At 35.3% G+C, this 16,491-nt stretch overlaps 1 long non-coding RNA gene across 2 annotated transcripts in view; it reads right to left on the bottom strand.

Annotated features, from left to right (window-relative positions):
- LOC132681108 (uncharacterized) overlaps positions 1-16,491 on the bottom strand; it is a 274,965-nt gene that overhangs the window by 152,702 nt on the left and 105,772 nt on the right. The window contains exon 3 of one of the 2 annotated variants that reach the window (XR_009610846.1): positions 13,881-13,906. The exons of the other annotated variant lie outside the window; for it this stretch is intronic. This is a non-coding gene — a long non-coding RNA (uncharacterized LOC132681108). The remainder of the gene's footprint in view (positions 1-13,880; positions 13,907-16,491) is intronic. 2 annotated transcript variants of the gene reach the window in all.

The following is a 16,491-nucleotide window of genomic DNA, read 5'->3' as shown; positions in this document are numbered from 1 at the left end:
TACTAGGTACTACACAAAAGTAGGTTAGTGGTGAGTACCATTAAGGATGTGTATCACCTTGAAATAGCATGATCAAGGGAACTCATTAGAAGATGAGGTTTGACCCAAGATTACCAGGAGAGAGAAAAGTAGCCACACGTAGAGCAAAGGGCACAAGGTGATAGAGCTACAAAGAAGCCAGTGTGGCCGGAAAAAGGCACGACAGGGAGAGAAGAGCAGGTGAGATGATCACAGAGGTTACTGGACACAGAGAGATAATGCATGGCTATTCAGGTTAGCTTACACACTTTGGTATATTTCTCTAAGTGAAGCTGAGAGTCTTTAGAAGTGGATGCAGAGGAGTGACATGATGTTACTTAATTTCACATTGTTGACAAACTATTACTACCTTCCATCTCCAGAACTTTAGTCATCTTCCCGAACTGAAACTCTGGGTCCATTAAACAATAACTGCCCATTCTCTTCTTCCCTCCAGCTCCTGGAAATCACCATTCTACTTTCTGTCTCCATAAATTTGACTATTATATGTATGTCATGTAAGGGAAATCACACAATATTTGTGTTTTGTGACTGGTTGATTTCACTCAGCATGTCTTCAAGGTTTATCTGTGCTGTAGCATGTGTTAGAATTTCCTTATTTTAAAGCTGAATACTAATGTTGCTTAACATTTTAAATAATCTCTCAGTCTAAACTGTTGAAGGTGCAAATAAGAAGTGAGGAGACTTGTTTGTTATGAATATATTACCATAATTCAAGAAAGTGATAATGTTGGCTTGGATATTAGCAGTGAAGATAGAGAGAAGTGGCCAGATGTTGGTATGTTTTGTGGATAAGAAAAATAAGACTTGCTGACAGACTGAATGTTGGTTTGAGAGAAGGGTGGGTAGGGCCATGGATGGTCTAGTTAGTGGGCTGTGGCATGTGTCATTTCTTGACTCAAGCATTTAATAGCTCTTTTGCAAACAGTTGCTCCATCAGTCTTGGTTCCCAAGTAAGGGCCTAGTTGGGAGGCAATCTGCAGGTAGTTGGTATTGTTGACACATCATAAATGTTTTGGACAGAAGATTCTTTGTAATGGAAACATACATATGTTATTAGAGGGAATGGGAAGAAAGGAATGGGAAATATTGGCATTAACAACTCTTTGAAGAAGTATGTTGCAAAGTATAGCCAAGAAACAGGGCCGTAACTGGCAGTGGAAGTGGGATCAGTGCAAAGTTTTGTTTTCAGATAGAAAAAAAATGGCATGCATGATGTACTAGATGAGAATGACTCAGTAAAGTGGGAAAACTAACTGACATGTGAAAGATATCACACGGCTTCAAGTTGTCAAAAGTGGTAAGGACAAAATATAACTGAAAGTGCAGTCTTGGACACCAGCGTGGCAAGGAGTATATGGCTGTGGGTACTGGTGGATGAATAGAGATGTGGTGGCTTCTCTATTGCTTTAATTTTCTTAGTAAAGTAAAAATCAAGGTCATTATGTTGGTGATGTAAGGGGATTGAGTAGGTAAGAAAATACATGAAACTGTCATGCAAGTCACTAAGAAACCATAAGTTCAGCAGTTCAGGCTTATACAAATCCAAAACCTGTGTTTTCCAGCAAGATTGCTTAAGAGTTAAAGGCATTGCTTAGGAATACCTTTAAAGAAATAGAATAAGTTTCAGTTTAATTTTTGATCAAGGCACAAACTACCATATGATCATATGCACTAACAACTGAGAGAAAATATTCAGAATATGCTATAAAGGAGCATGATCTAGGAGCCACAGGACCTATAGTCCAGAATAGTCTACATCTCTCATAGGCCTATGACACTGGTCATATCACTGGGACCCTTTTTCTTCATTCTGAAAATTCAGAGGTTTCAAGTAGTTTGGTAGTTTTTATTTTTTATACTTTCTGGAAACAAAATGCCTGGAATTAGATGATACTAAAAGATCCATGTCAGTGTTAGCATTAATAATGATAAAAGCATACAAATAATAAGTCTCTTTAAAATGAAGTGCTATTTATATTAAGTTTATAAAGATTATACATATATAATGATAACTTATTTTAATTCCAAGCCTTTTTCTCTCTTATTTCTCTAATTCATAGTCATTTTTAGATCATATTTGTGTTCTGGATTTACTAAATAAATATGGTAGTGTTATTAAGTTGTCATAGCTCCTTTAAATTTCAGCCAGTAACTTCTTAGAAGTTACTACTGAGCATTTTAGTTTGCAGTGAAAGTCAATATTATTATCATAAGACACCACTGGAAACTTCCCTGGTGGGACAGAGGAAGAACTACATTATAGGTATGGGTTTGCTGGTAACTTAGTTTGGAATTTAAGAACAACTCATATCTTTTATTGAATAATTCTGTTTTATATAGAAGAAACAATACCCATTCTATCTGACACTCAGAAGTTGGCTGGAGAATCCATTTGTGTGTAATTTCCTCTGAGAAAGTGTGTGTAACAAAATACATGATTAGCTGGTTGATTTTACAAAAGCCCTAAATTAAGGGAGCTTGTTTACTTTGGGTAAAAGCGTTATTTCAATCGCATTTAAGAGGAAATTTCAAGAAACCAAGAAAGTCTATCATAGTGTTCACATTCACTTTAAATTTGTATTAGAGTAAATGTTAACAAAATGCCTAGCTAGCATCTGCCTAAAGGTTAAAAATATTGAGTACCAATTGGTTATGAACCTCAGCAGGCACTATCCATTCATATAGGTTAGCGTCTGCAAATTCCAGGCAAACTGTTCATCTACTCTAGTAAGGGGAGGTTTTCTTACTCAGAGGAATATCATTTCTGAGATCTGAGAAAGCAGGATTGTGATATGATGGGAAAATTTAATCACAGTCACCCCACCCACCTGCCTCAATCTCACTAAACTTCCTTCCTTCTCCCCTTTCTTCCTTTTTTCCTTCCTTGCTTCCTTCCTTCATCCCCTCTCTTCTTTCCCCCCTTTTTTCTTTCCTTCTTTCTTCTTGTTCATTTCTTTTGTTCTATTGTTTATTTAATATTTAAAAGTACAAAGTAAAGACCTCTGCAAATTATTTATATTTTAAACCTCATAAAAAAACCTGCCAAAAGACCTTAAAAAGTAATACCAAGTCAATTTAAATATTCAAAAAATGAAAGAAATATGACTGAAGTAGATGTTCTACAAATATTTACCTCCATTTTCTTTGATGCTGTGCAACCAGATAAAAATTTTTGGTGCTTTCTGCATATAAATAAGTAAAAATAAAATTCATATACATTTCATCTATCTTTTGCTGTAAATTGATAAAAAAGAGAAAAAAAGAATCAACACTCTTTAATTTCAAGGCTCTTTTCTTCCTTCAACTTCTTTTTATATAGTTCCCTTCCCATTTCCGGTTTTTGGCTTTTTGTTTGTTTGTTTTATATTATTTTGTTTTGCTCAACTTCCCATTCTTTCTCTCTGGGCTGTGTCTCAACCATTTTTTTCCTTTCTGTTTCCTTTTTTCTTTTTCTCATTCTTTGTCCCTATTGCATAACTGGTCTATGTGTAAAACAGACATTTTTAAATTGTATTTTTTTGATAAATGAAAGTTATGATTTATTAATTTAATTGCATAAATTTGGTATTTGCATTCTCTCAATTTCTATTAACTTGGTTGGGTCTATATATGCCTATGCCCTTCTCTAATTCCATAGCTGTGTTGGTAGGAAGGTAAATGTTCAGGAAAGATGGGCAATATTTTGCTTGACCTGAGTGAACTCCTAAGCCAGGCAACCATTTCAGTTCTTAGAAAGGGATAGCCCCTCCCTAAAGAGATAAAGGAGATGACTATTTGTGTGTAACCACAGTAATTGGTTATTATCCTACAAACATTGTGATTTATATTATATTATGAATACATAGAGATATGCCTGGAATTTGAATAGTTTTACAACTATTACTTAAAACATTCCATTTGAAAATATTTGTTTCCTCCATTTTTTTCTGGTTTTCAGCACCTTTCCAAAAAAAGACTTGTCATATTCTTTAAAAATACATACTTTAGGGGCATCTGGGTGGTTCAGTTGGTTAAGTGACTGACTTTGGATCAAGTCGTGATCTCACAGTTCCTGAGTTCGAGTCCTGCATCAGGCTCTGTGGTAACAGCTCAGAGCCTGGAGCCTGCTTCAGATTCTGTGTCTCCCTCTCTCTCTACCACTCCCCTCTCTCTCTCTGTCAAAAATAAATATTTAAAAAAATTAAAAAAATAAAAATAAATACTATCTTTTCACAACTTAATATTTTCTAATATGAAGCCACACTTGTTCCTATACTATGTTTCATAGTAGATTTGTTGAGGTGTAACATATTTAATAAACTGGACAGGTATAAAGTATAAATATTTTTAAGCTTTAACTTCTATGTTGAACCACAAAACTATCACCACTATCAAGATAATAAACAGAACATCATCGCAAAAAAGAGTTCTTGACTCCCTTTACAATGTCTTTTTTCAACTAATCCTCACCCAGCCCCAGCCCCAGGTAACCAATGATCTATTTTCTGTCATGATATATTAGTTGTCATTTTCTAGAAATATAAATATATGGGAGATATAAATGTATATGTATTTTTCCCACACAGCATAATTATTTGAGATTTATTCATGTTGTGTATATTAATATTTCATTCTTTTTAATGCTGAGTAGTATTCTTTTGGGTGGATATACCATGATTTGTTTATCCATTTACCTGTTTCTGAACCATTGATGTTTCTATGTTTCTAGGTTTTGCTGATTTCAAACAGAACTTCTATAAACTTGTGTATACACTTTTGTATTAACATTTGTTTTCTTTTTTTCTCAGTAAATTCCTAAGAGCTGAATAGTTGGTTTACATAACATATATACATTGGATATCATCAAAAAAACCCCAGCTACACTGAAGTCCAAAATGGCTGCATACTTTTTACATTCCCATTTGCAGTGTCTTAAGAGTTTGTTCGTCCACATTCAGTAACACTTCAGCTAATTTAACATAAAGTATTTCTTTGATTATTTTCTCCAACAGTTACTATTTACCAGTTCTGGAAAACTGGGGTTAGAGGCAGCATGTTAGCCCATTAAAAGACAGAAAAACAGTATGTTTCTAACATCACAGGTTGCAAGATCCAACAAGATCAGTGACATCTGAAAGATGACAGTAGAAAGAAGTGGGGGAAGGTAGAGCAAACTTGTGGAAGGACATAAACTGGAGGTTCTTCCATTAGTAATTGCATTACCACAGTAAATAATAGGATGAGCTTTTCTGGAATAAGGAATTTCATCCAAATGAGAAAAGGGAGAAGAGGCTGGCTAAGTATATTTTACAAAAACTTTTTTGAAAAGAAGACAGAACAAGTGGTTACTGGAAAATTTAGGTCTGGAGGGTAGCTCTGAGGACTAGAGGAACTTGGCTAGCCAAGGAGACAATTTACAAACCCTAGACGACCAGACAACAGGAGTACGAAGAACTAAAGATAATTTCGTCTCTAGAGAAAGAACTAAATCCACTGGTTTCTTAGCAGAGGAAAACACTCTCTAAAAAGGCAGGTTATTTTTGAAAGTTACAGTAATGAGCCTAGCAGTTCAAATTCAACAAATTCAGAATTTTAAGGTTTACTTGCAACTGTGTCACTAAGATTAAGTCAGGATTGGTTGGAGGCTCACTAATTCCACACCCAGAATATTGAGTGAAAACACTAAAAGAAAGTCTCTATTTTTTTTATAAACTTAAGAAATCTATCCTTTTGTAGCAACGTGGATGGAACTGGAGAGTGTTATGCTAAGTGAAATAAGTCATACAGAGAAAGACAGATACCATATGTTTTCACTCTTATGTGGATCCTGAGAAACTTACCAGAAGACCTTGGGGGAGGGGAAGGAAAAACAAAAGTTAGAGAGGGAGGGAGGCAAACCATAAAAGACTCTTAAAAACTGAGAATAAACTGAGGGTTTATGGGGTCTGGGAGGGAGGGGAAAGTGGGTGATGGGCATTGAGGAGGGCATCTGTTGGGATGAGCGCTGGGTGTTGTATGGAAAACAATTTTACAATAAATTTCATATAAAAAAAAAGAAATCTAAATCAGTCAAGCAAAAAAACAAACAAAAAAACAAAACCCAAACAAAACAAAAAACTGTTTTGAATACCTAAGTGGCAAACAGAACACCTAGAAAGTAATCAACAATGAGCAAAAAATGGGCTCAGTAGGATTTAAGTACTGTTTATTCACTTATTCATTCATTTTTCCAGCTACTTGATAGAAAGTGGGAAGTCAGTGACACTGCAACAAAGGGTCATTTTTCTATCCAGAGAACCTTCTCATTAAGTTTCAATTATTTTGCCACTTTGTGAAAACTGCACAGTTTTTCCATGTTTCTTACATTCCTAACACATATAGGTGGTTAATGTCTCTTCACATATGTTTCACAGCGGGATCTGAACTCTGAGAACACTTTCAGCTAAAGTTCTTTTCCAATAGAGCATGTAAATGTGACCCCTGATGGGTGGTGTTTCTTCAGACATGATAAGAATCACTGACTCAACCACTACACCACACATGAATAGTAGTGGAGACTTGCTTATTAAGGTTTCATTGGCAGTGGATAATAACAAATAGACCACACATAATGCTCCATGATGGGTGTTATGATTACATGAATAACTGAAAGAGAGAGAGAGAGAGAGAGAGGGGTAGAGAGAGAGACAGAGAGGGGAGGGAGGGAAGGAGAGGGGGAAGGATGGAGGGAGAGAGGAGGGAGAGATGTCTTCTAGATGTTTACCACCATGAAACAATCAGTGAGCAGCCATGAAGAGTATCTAGGTGACTTCTGTAATATTTACTCATGGGAATGACGTGGATTTGGCAAAATATGATGTTGCAGAAATTATATGTGTTTAGTGAAATCAGTTAAGAAACTTTGTAGTTTATTGGATTTCTCCTTTACCTGAAATACATTAATATATCTGGAATTTCATCCTAATTTTTAAAAGAAAAAAAACTATATACATATAAGGGGATTAAAACTAGTACAAGTTTGTAAATTTTATACATTTTAGTTTAATTGGGTCCCAAATCACATAAAAATAGAATATTCCCAAATATTTAACAAAAACTGGTTTTTACAATTTTATAGTTTTCAATGTATCTTTACTGCAATTTCATTTGATTCTCTCAAGAATTCTGCTGAAGATGAACAGAACAAATAGTCAAATGGCTTATTTCAAAATGGGAAATTGAGGCTCAAGTTACTAATATAATTATACAGTCTGAAGATAGTTCTGCCTTCCATTTTATCCACTATAACCTTGATACCATGCCATATTGTGCCACAAAGTTTGTTTTCTCTACCATGGGTCATAGGATGGTGATGTGGATACTCAGTTTCTATTTCCTCCATCAAGCGGTCCTGCCAATAGCCAGGCAGTTCTAATCTATCCATAAGCTCAGCCACACATTTACAGCTCCTGCAAAGTTTGTTGTTTAACAAAAAAGGAAAATTTTGAGGACTGTGATTAGAGAGTTTGCCAGCTAGTGTCCCCACCGAAAAGAGAGTGCAAGCTCAATACAAGATAATTATAAATCAATTGCGCACCTGTGTGGCCCAGTTGGTTAAGCAAAGGACTCCTGATTTTGTTTCAGGTCATGATCTCAGGATTAAGAGATAGAGCCCTGCATGGAGATTTCTCCCTCTTCCCCTGTCCCTCCTCCCTCAAACAGGGCCACTCACATGCTCTCTCTTTCTCTCAAATAAATAAATACATAAATAAATAAATAATAAAAATTCTAGGAGACTTTAATCTACAATAATTTGCAAGGGAAGGTACAGTAACCATGGTTTACCCCATGCCCTAAGGAATGCAGGTAAGGGGTGTGTTACTGGAACCTGGGATCAGAAAAAAAGGTTAAGAATAAGGTCTTCTGTGTTGAGAGAAAAGTGAACATGGTAAACCAAGGAAATCCTACGGGGAGAGTGAGGGAGATAAGTACTCTGATTTTACTATCTTCGCTATGATCTCCTGCCAGGGCTACTGTATCAGTTGAACACATAAAGGCACTGGATATATAGATGAAGTTAGGACAGAATGGCCTCTGGTTGTAGAAACATGGAGAAGGATGGAGAATGAATGAAGAAGAGGAAAAGGAAAAACAGAAAGACTTCAATGAGAATTTTATTAGGTTGACGAGACCACTTAGAATACTTCTACCTAATGGTGGTGGGAAGTTCTCTCCATTCTCTACCCTCCCCCTCTTCGTAGAGGCTTAGTTCATACTAATTTGTAAAAATGAGCATAACTTGTACCTGTACAGGTATATGTAGCATCTGATTTCAGGACTTTAAGAAGTATAAAGCTCTAGGCAATTATCCTACTACTTCACCTGTTATGCAAATGTAAGTGACTTCATATGTAAATGCACATTGTGGGCATTCTGTGACAGTTCCCAGGTATATAATAAACAAGTTCAGATGTCTTTAAGATCTACGCAATTATAATGAATGAGTGAGTTATGTCAGGCTTAAGAAAAGACACATTTTGTTCAGAATTTAAGATGCTGAGTTCTACTTTCTCTTTATTATTTCTTCAAATTTATAGGGATGGGACTATAATTTTACTTCCTTCTTTCATTTCTATTGACAAAGAAGACAATAAAAATAACACCAGAAAATAATAAAAGCAAACTAACAAAACCTCAGCAATCCAGTATTAATTAGTTTATGTTCAAGGGAATTAGTAGTATCTCTTGGCCACCTGCTAATTTTAGGAGGAATCCTGAAAGCACTTGACAGGCAACAGAAAAAGGTCTCAGGTGTACAGCAGCTTTGGGAATGTGGAAAAAACTGTTTTTGTTTAATCAGGCTATCCTGAGGAAGTTACTAAAGAGTATTACCTTTGGGGATGTAAAGAGGTTATATCTTTTGTCATAAGGTGAGTTAACAGTTATCTGTGACTGGTTATCTATTGATATGGTAGTATTGCCTCACATACCACCCACAACTCAGAGGCATACAACAATAAACAATGAAGTCTGGCATGTCTTACAGCTTTTGTGGATCTAGACATGGCTTACTGTTACTGCTCATGCCTCTGTGCAGTAGTTTCCTCTTTAAGGTCTCTGCTGGGGCACCTGGGTGGCTCAGTAGGTTGGGTGACCGACTTTGGCTCAGGTCATGATTTCCCAGTCCGTGGGTTTGAGCCCCACACTGGGCTCTGTGTTGACAGCCCAGAGCCTGGAGCCTGCTTCACATTCTGTGTCTTCCTCTCTCTCCCCTCCCTTCCCTCCCCCTCATGTTCTGTCTCTGTCTCTGTCTCTCTGTCTCTTTCTCTCTGTCAAAAATAAACAAACATTAAAAAAATAAAGTGTCTGTCAGCTGACTCTGCTAATCTTGACAGGGCTGACTCACATACTTGGGGCTTGACAGTTATCTGCACATCTAAGATGGTCTCAGTTGGATTGATTGGGGCAAGTCAGCTCAGCTTCACATCTCTTATCTTCCAACTGATAACAGTAGGCGGATTCTCTTGGTAAAGGGAGGAGGAAAAGTAAAAAACAGCCTCTGCACGTACTTTTCATGTTTCTGCTTGTGTTACATTTATTATCATCTTGTGGGCCAAAGCAGCACTGATTTTTCCTTTTTTTAAACTCTTTTTGGACTTGGTAACAATATTTTTCTTTCTTTCTTTCTTTCTTTCTTTCTTTCTTTCTTTCTTATTTTTCTTTTTTTCTTTCTTTTCTTTTTTTTTTTTTTTTTTTTTACCAAAACACTATAGTTAATGAAATATTTTCTGGATTATTGAGGGAAGTCGGGGGGAAGGAATGAAGTAAGTACTTCTAAAACACCTGGAACAACCCATCTCATCAGCTGTGAAAGGAAGAATAAATTTGAGAGAAGAAGGATTTTTTTTCCTTTTTGATCAAGAAAACACTTTTATGTTGCTCAATTTCCCATCCATTTTAGAGGGATGACAGAATACCATTCCATAAAGCCAGCCTTTTAACCAGCCTGAAGCAGCAGTTATGCATTCTCAACATTTACCTTAGAAAGAAACATTGGGTCTGTCCGCCTTGATAGTTTGGGATTTATTTGACTGACTTGATGATCTGACTCTAGGGCATGACTGCTCTTCTGAATTCCTTCTGCTTTCTTAAATCCTACTCATTCTTTAATGCTCACTTCATTTCCTTCTCTTATGTACTCATTTGTTTTTCCAGACTGCTCTAGCTTTTTTTGATATCCCCATTTCTGAAATCTCCGTGCATATTTTAAAATCTATACCATGAAATTTATTTCTGGAAAACTATTATTTCTAGTACCTGGACAGACACTTAATATGTGTTAGGTGCTTGGATCATATTTGCTTTAAAAAGAGGAGTGTTTATTTTATTTGTTGTTTAATGTGTCTTATTTCCAAAGATTATTTCAAAGATAAAGATAAAATGAAACCACACCATTTTTACAGCTGCACAGAAAAGGAGTAGTTGTTCTACTATTGAAATTATTTCATGATGGCAAAGAACTGAAGCCAGAGAATATAAGTATACTGGACTGTAGAAACAACTCCAACTTGGAGATTCTGAGAATGTTTTCTTGTCACAGGGAAGATATATATCAATTTTGGCAATAACACATAGACATTTTTTGTGAATTTCTTTGGAACTCTGATTTGCCTCCTTCCAAATTTAATCTCACAAGAACTAAATAGCCTTGAGGGAGAGCATATACATTATTTTTTACATTTTAAATTTTTCTGAGAAAATCCATTCTTTATTGGAGCTAAGAAATGGAACAGGAGTTGCAGGACATGAAGTGGGATAAAATATGAGGAAAACCAATAATTTCTTGCCACAAGGTTATTTCTGGACTTAATTGTTTTAGGTTCAGGATATGGAGAGGAGGGAAGTTGCCAAAAGAGACAGATCTAAGCCTTGTTCTTTATGGAGGATAGATCAGATCCCTAAAGGGTTTCTCTTCACCAAAGTTTTCTTGGGCAGTGAAGTATCATAAAAGGAATAGGTGAATGTCATGAATATTTTACAGAGGAATAAAGGAGTTCTGAAAGACATGTGAGGGGAAAAGTATTTTCATTTGGTGTGTTACTGAAAGCAAACAGAGGCAATTATTTAAATTTGCAGCTGCTTGAGACAATAGATAACAGGTGAAGCAGAAAATAGGCTAACTAAAAAGCTTCAAATAAAAAGTTGAGGAATGAGATGTCCATAAAGGCTTTGACAAGCTCTTATATGAATCTGAGGCCCTGAAAGACCACAGATATGCATACGGTTGTGCACACACCCAGAGTTATGTATATGCTCAAGAAAGACCTGAAGACCTGAGAAGGCCCTATGCTCTTACCTCTGTCTACTCTTGAGGCTCTCACATACAGAAATGAAGTCTAAGTTGAAGATGTCAACTGACTAAGTGAGGTTAAAGGTGTGCCTCCAATGTGAACAAAGAACTTCTCAGCAAATACAGAGATGTGTTTTTCAACAATTTTAGGAAGTCTTTGTCCAGTTATTAACTGACTACTAAGCTGACTAAACAGAGACTCTAGAGCTACAGATGACAAAGTAAAGAAACTTTACAGAATACATAAGTAGTTTATAAAACTCATTAAATAAACAAACAACAAAACAAAACAAAACTACAACAAACATCCACAGTCAGCCTACTTGGGAGCAAGGGTGGAGAGGGGTGGGAAAATCTGATATCCAGAATTGCCTATGGTATTATTTACAATGTTTAGTTTTCAACAAAAAGTTATACACCATGCAAAGAATCTACAAAGTATGGCTCAAACAAAGGCGGAAAACTGGGGAGCCTCCGTGGCTCAGTCAGTTAAGTGTCTGACTCTTGATTTCAGCTCAGGTCATTATCTCACAGTTCGTGAGATAGAACCCAGCATGGGACTCTGTACTGAGTACGGAGCCTACTTAGGATTCTTTCTCTCTCCCTCTTTCTCTCTCTGACCCTCCCCCAACTCACGTCTGCCTGCATGTGCTCTCTCTCTTTCAAAATAAATAAATAAACATTAAAAAAGGGAGGGGGGTATCACAATAGAATCTGTCCCTGAGGAAGCCCAGATGTCAGATTTACTAGAGATTTTCACTCAGCTAGTTTAAATATGTTCCTATAAGTAGAAGGAATCATGTTTTAAAAACTAAAGGATAGTATGAGTATAATGTCTAACCAAATGGAGAATAAACAGATAAAAATAATAAATAAAAGAACCAAGTAAGATTCTGGAGTTAAAAACTACAATAATTTCAATCAAAAATTCACTGGAGGACCACTACATCAGACTTGAGAAGGCAGAGGAAAGAATCAGAAAATTTGAAAATAGGGTTAATTGAGAATATCACGTCTAAGGGACAGAAAGAAAGGAGAATAAAGAAAAAAGAACAGATACTCAGAAATTCTGGTATACAATCAAGTACATCAAACACAGAGTCCAGGAAATTGAGGTGTTCAAAATAAGGAAAAATGTTTGATGAAATAATGTCCCAAACTATCTCAAATTTACCAAAATATATGGATCCACACACCAGAGAACCTCAACAAATTTCAAGTAAGATAAACTCAAAGAGATCCACACCAAGACATACCATGACCAAACTGTCAAAAAACAAGACAACGAATCTTGAAAGCAGCAAGAATTATTTGCAAACACATATTCTCTATAAGAAATCTTAAATGGAGTCCTTCAGGTTGAATGGAAAAATATTTAACAGTAACTTGAATCCACATGAAGAAATAAAAGTCAATGATAATGGTTAACTACACTGATAGAAATACGTTTTTGTTTGTAACATTCCTCCTGTATGATTGAGAAGACAATTGCCTAAAGCATCAATTATAAATCTATATTAAAGGGCACATAATGTATAAAGATGTAATTTGTATGACAATAATACTACAATGGAGAAGGAGCAAACAGCTATTATAGGAACAAAGATTTTGCCTATTATTGGGGTTAAGTTGGAACTAATCAGAACTACATTGTTATAAATTAAGAGATTAATTGTAATCCACAGGGTGACCATTAATAAAGTATGTCCCAGTAAATTGTAAATGACTGAAATAATACAAGATAACTTAGCTGACCACAGTGGAATTAAATCAGAAGTCAATAACATTTGGGCTCCCTCCATATTTTGGCTATTGTTAAAGAGAACAAACTAAGGATTGATGGAGGGAGGTAGGTGGGAGATGGGCTAGATGGGTGATGGTATTAAGGAGGGCACTTGTGAAGAGCATTGGGTGTTGTATGTAAGTGACGATTCACTGAATTCTACTCCTAAAACCAATATTGCACTGTATGATAACTAACTAAAATCTAAATTGAAAAAAAAATTTAAAAGTCAACAACAAAAGGAAATTTGGGAAATTTACAAATATATCAAAATTAAATAGCAAATTCATAAATTTAGCAATGACACAAGGAATAAATCACAATGGAAATTAAAATAATTTGAGATAAGTAAAACAAAAATAAAACAAACTAAAATTTATAGGATGAAGCTATAGCTGTGTTTATAGGAAAATGTGTATCTATAAATGACTATATTTTAAAAAGATTAAATTAATAACCTAATTTTACAACTAAAGAAACAAGAAAAGATGAGCAAACTAAACCAAATACAATGGAGCAGAAATAAATGATAGAAAATCCAAAAGCAGTAGAGAAAACAAAACTAAAAGGTGTTCTTTGAAAGTTCCAAAAATTGACATACTGTTAGCTTGACAGCACAAAAAAACAAGACTCAAAGTACTAAAATTAGAAATGAAAGAGGGAACATTACTATAGAATTTACAGACTTAAGATCAATTATAAGGAAATACTAAAAACAATTGTAAGGCAAAAAATTAGATAACTTACATGAAATCGACCAATTGGTAACAGACCTGTAACAATTAAATGGATTGAGTTAGTAACTAAAAACTTTCTATTCACAAACAAAAGTACAGGACTGGACTTCAGTTAGTTAAAAAATGGCCAAAGAATTTGAAGTCACTTCTATGAAGATACACCAATGGCTAATTAGCACACAAAAAGATGCTCAATATCATTAATCATTAGGGAAATGCAAAGCAAAACTATGAGATACCACTTCATACTTGTTAGGACGGTGGTAATAAATAAAGACCACAGCAGGTTTTGAAGAGAACCTTGACAATGGCACTCTCTTACATTGCTGGTGGGACTGTAGAATGGTACAGCTATTGTGGAAACAGTGTGACAGTTCTTCAAAAGTTAAACCTACTCACTATGTTATTTGGTATGTACCCCCAAGAACTGAAAACATATGTTCACAATAAAACTTAGGGGCACATGGGTGGCTCAGTTGGTCAAGCATCAAACTCTTGGTTTCAGCACAGGTCATGAATTCACGGTTTCGTAAGTTCAAGCCCCGCATCGGGCATGGAGCCTGCTTGGGATTCTGTCTCTCCTCTCTCTGCCCCTCCCCACTCATTCTGTCTCTGTCTCTCTCAAAATAAATATTAAAAAAAAAAAAAAAAAAACTGTACCCAAATGTTCATAATAGCTATTCTTAATGGATAAAGAGTAGAAACAACTCAAATGTCCATCAGCTGATGAATGGATAAACAAAATTGTGGCATATCCATTTAATAGAATAGTATTCCCCTATGAAGGGAATAAAACATACACTAAAACATAGATGAATATTGAAAATATTATGCTAAGTGAAACTACCCAGACACAAAAGCTCACATGATTCCATGTGTATGGTAGTCCAGAATAGGCAAACCTCTGGAGACAGGAAGTTGGGTATTTGCTGCCAGGATTTAGAAGGAGGGAAGAATGGGGGTGATTGCTAACAGGCTGTGATTTCATTTCAGGGTGATGAAAATATTCTTGAATTAGAAAATCATGATGGCTTCAAAACATTGCTTATTATAACAAAACCCACTGGTTTGCACCTGAAAAGGATAATGTTTAAAGAATATAAATTATATGTCAATAAAAAATCAACTTAATTGAGGCATAATTTATTACATTTACTCAGATTTCAGTTTTTGCAGAATATGTGAATACAGTCTCTCCATTAATTAGTTCATCAATCTCTCAGCTTTCACTGTGTAGATCTTGCACACCCATTATTCAATTTATCTCTAATTATTTCATATTTTGAAGGCAATACTGCACTTATTTTACTTTCTGGTTGTTCAATGCTAATATATGAAAATATGTCTTTTGTACATTTTATAGTATTCTGTGGCCTTGCTATCAATTACTAGTTCTTGCAGCTTGTTGTTGTTGGTGGTGGTGTTGTTGCAGGAGTAGATTCCCTTGGATATTCTATATATATATGATCATATAATCTCTAAATAAAGAAAGTTTCATTTTCTTTACAATCCAGATGCATTTTATTTCTTTTAAATCTATGGAGACATACTGGTTTTTGTTCTGTTTTGTTTTTGTCCCAGAATAATGTGTATCTTGGTATGTATTCCATGTATGCTTGAAAAGAACTACTGTTGGGTGAAGTTTTCTAGAAATGCCAGTTATGTCTGGGTATTTCATAGACTTTTTTTTTCAAGTTGCTTTTTGTTAATCATTCTATCAGTTCTTGAGAGAGAAGGTATTGAAAATTCTAACTATAATTGTGGATTTGTCTATTTCTCTTTTTAGCTTTCTTTATTGTTTGTCTCCTATATTTTGAAGTTCTCTTATTAAGTTTATAGGATTATGGTAGCTCTCTTAATATAATCATTATGGCCTCTTGACAAACTAACTTCATTATCATTATGAAATAATTATCTTCATTTCTGATATTTCTTGACTTAAATTTTACTTTTCATTAATGTAGCCACTTCAGCTGTTTTTATTAGCACTAGCATGGTATTTCTTTTTCTTTTTCTTTTTAACCTATATGTGGCTTTATTTTTAGTTTCTTGTAGACAGCACATAGTTGTATGTAGTGATTTAAAATACGGCAATAGATTATTTGATATTCCTTCCTTCAACAGTTGAAGAATCTTTCTCTTCCCGTTTAGTGAAGGTTAGACTTAAAGATTCACTTTTAGCAAACTGAATAAAGCAGACACAGTAACATAAGACTTCAAAAATAAGGTCCTAAAAGGCACTTCAGTTTCCTCCTTGTTCTCTTCTTTAAATAACTCATTCTGGAGAAGATAGTCGCTTTATCACAAGGACACTCAGTCAGCATTGTGAAAAGATCCACGTAGTGAGGAACTGAGTGGTCCTGCCAACAAATGGATCTTCCAGCCCCCATGAAGCCTTTCAGGCACTGAACAATCACGTGACTGCCATCCCATAAAAGACCATGAGCTGGAACCTCTCACTAAAGCTGTTTTCAGATTTATGACCCTCAGTCTTATTATTTATCCAACCAAATAATCTTTGCCTTTAATTGGCTTGTTTGGGCCACTGACATTTTATGTGACTATCAATGTGATTGGGCTTAAATCAACAATATAGTTCTTTGTTTTTCCTTCCTTCCTTT

This window comes from Panthera onca, chromosome A1 (genome assembly GCF_046562875.1).
Source record: "Panthera onca isolate mPanOnc1 chromosome A1, mPanOnc1 haplotype 2, whole genome shotgun sequence".
In the NCBI taxonomy this organism is placed as follows: Eukaryota; Metazoa; Chordata; class Mammalia; order Carnivora; family Felidae; genus Panthera; species Panthera onca.
Note: the sequence above shows the minus strand (reverse complement) of the source record. Positions and strands in the feature narration are given on the sequence as shown.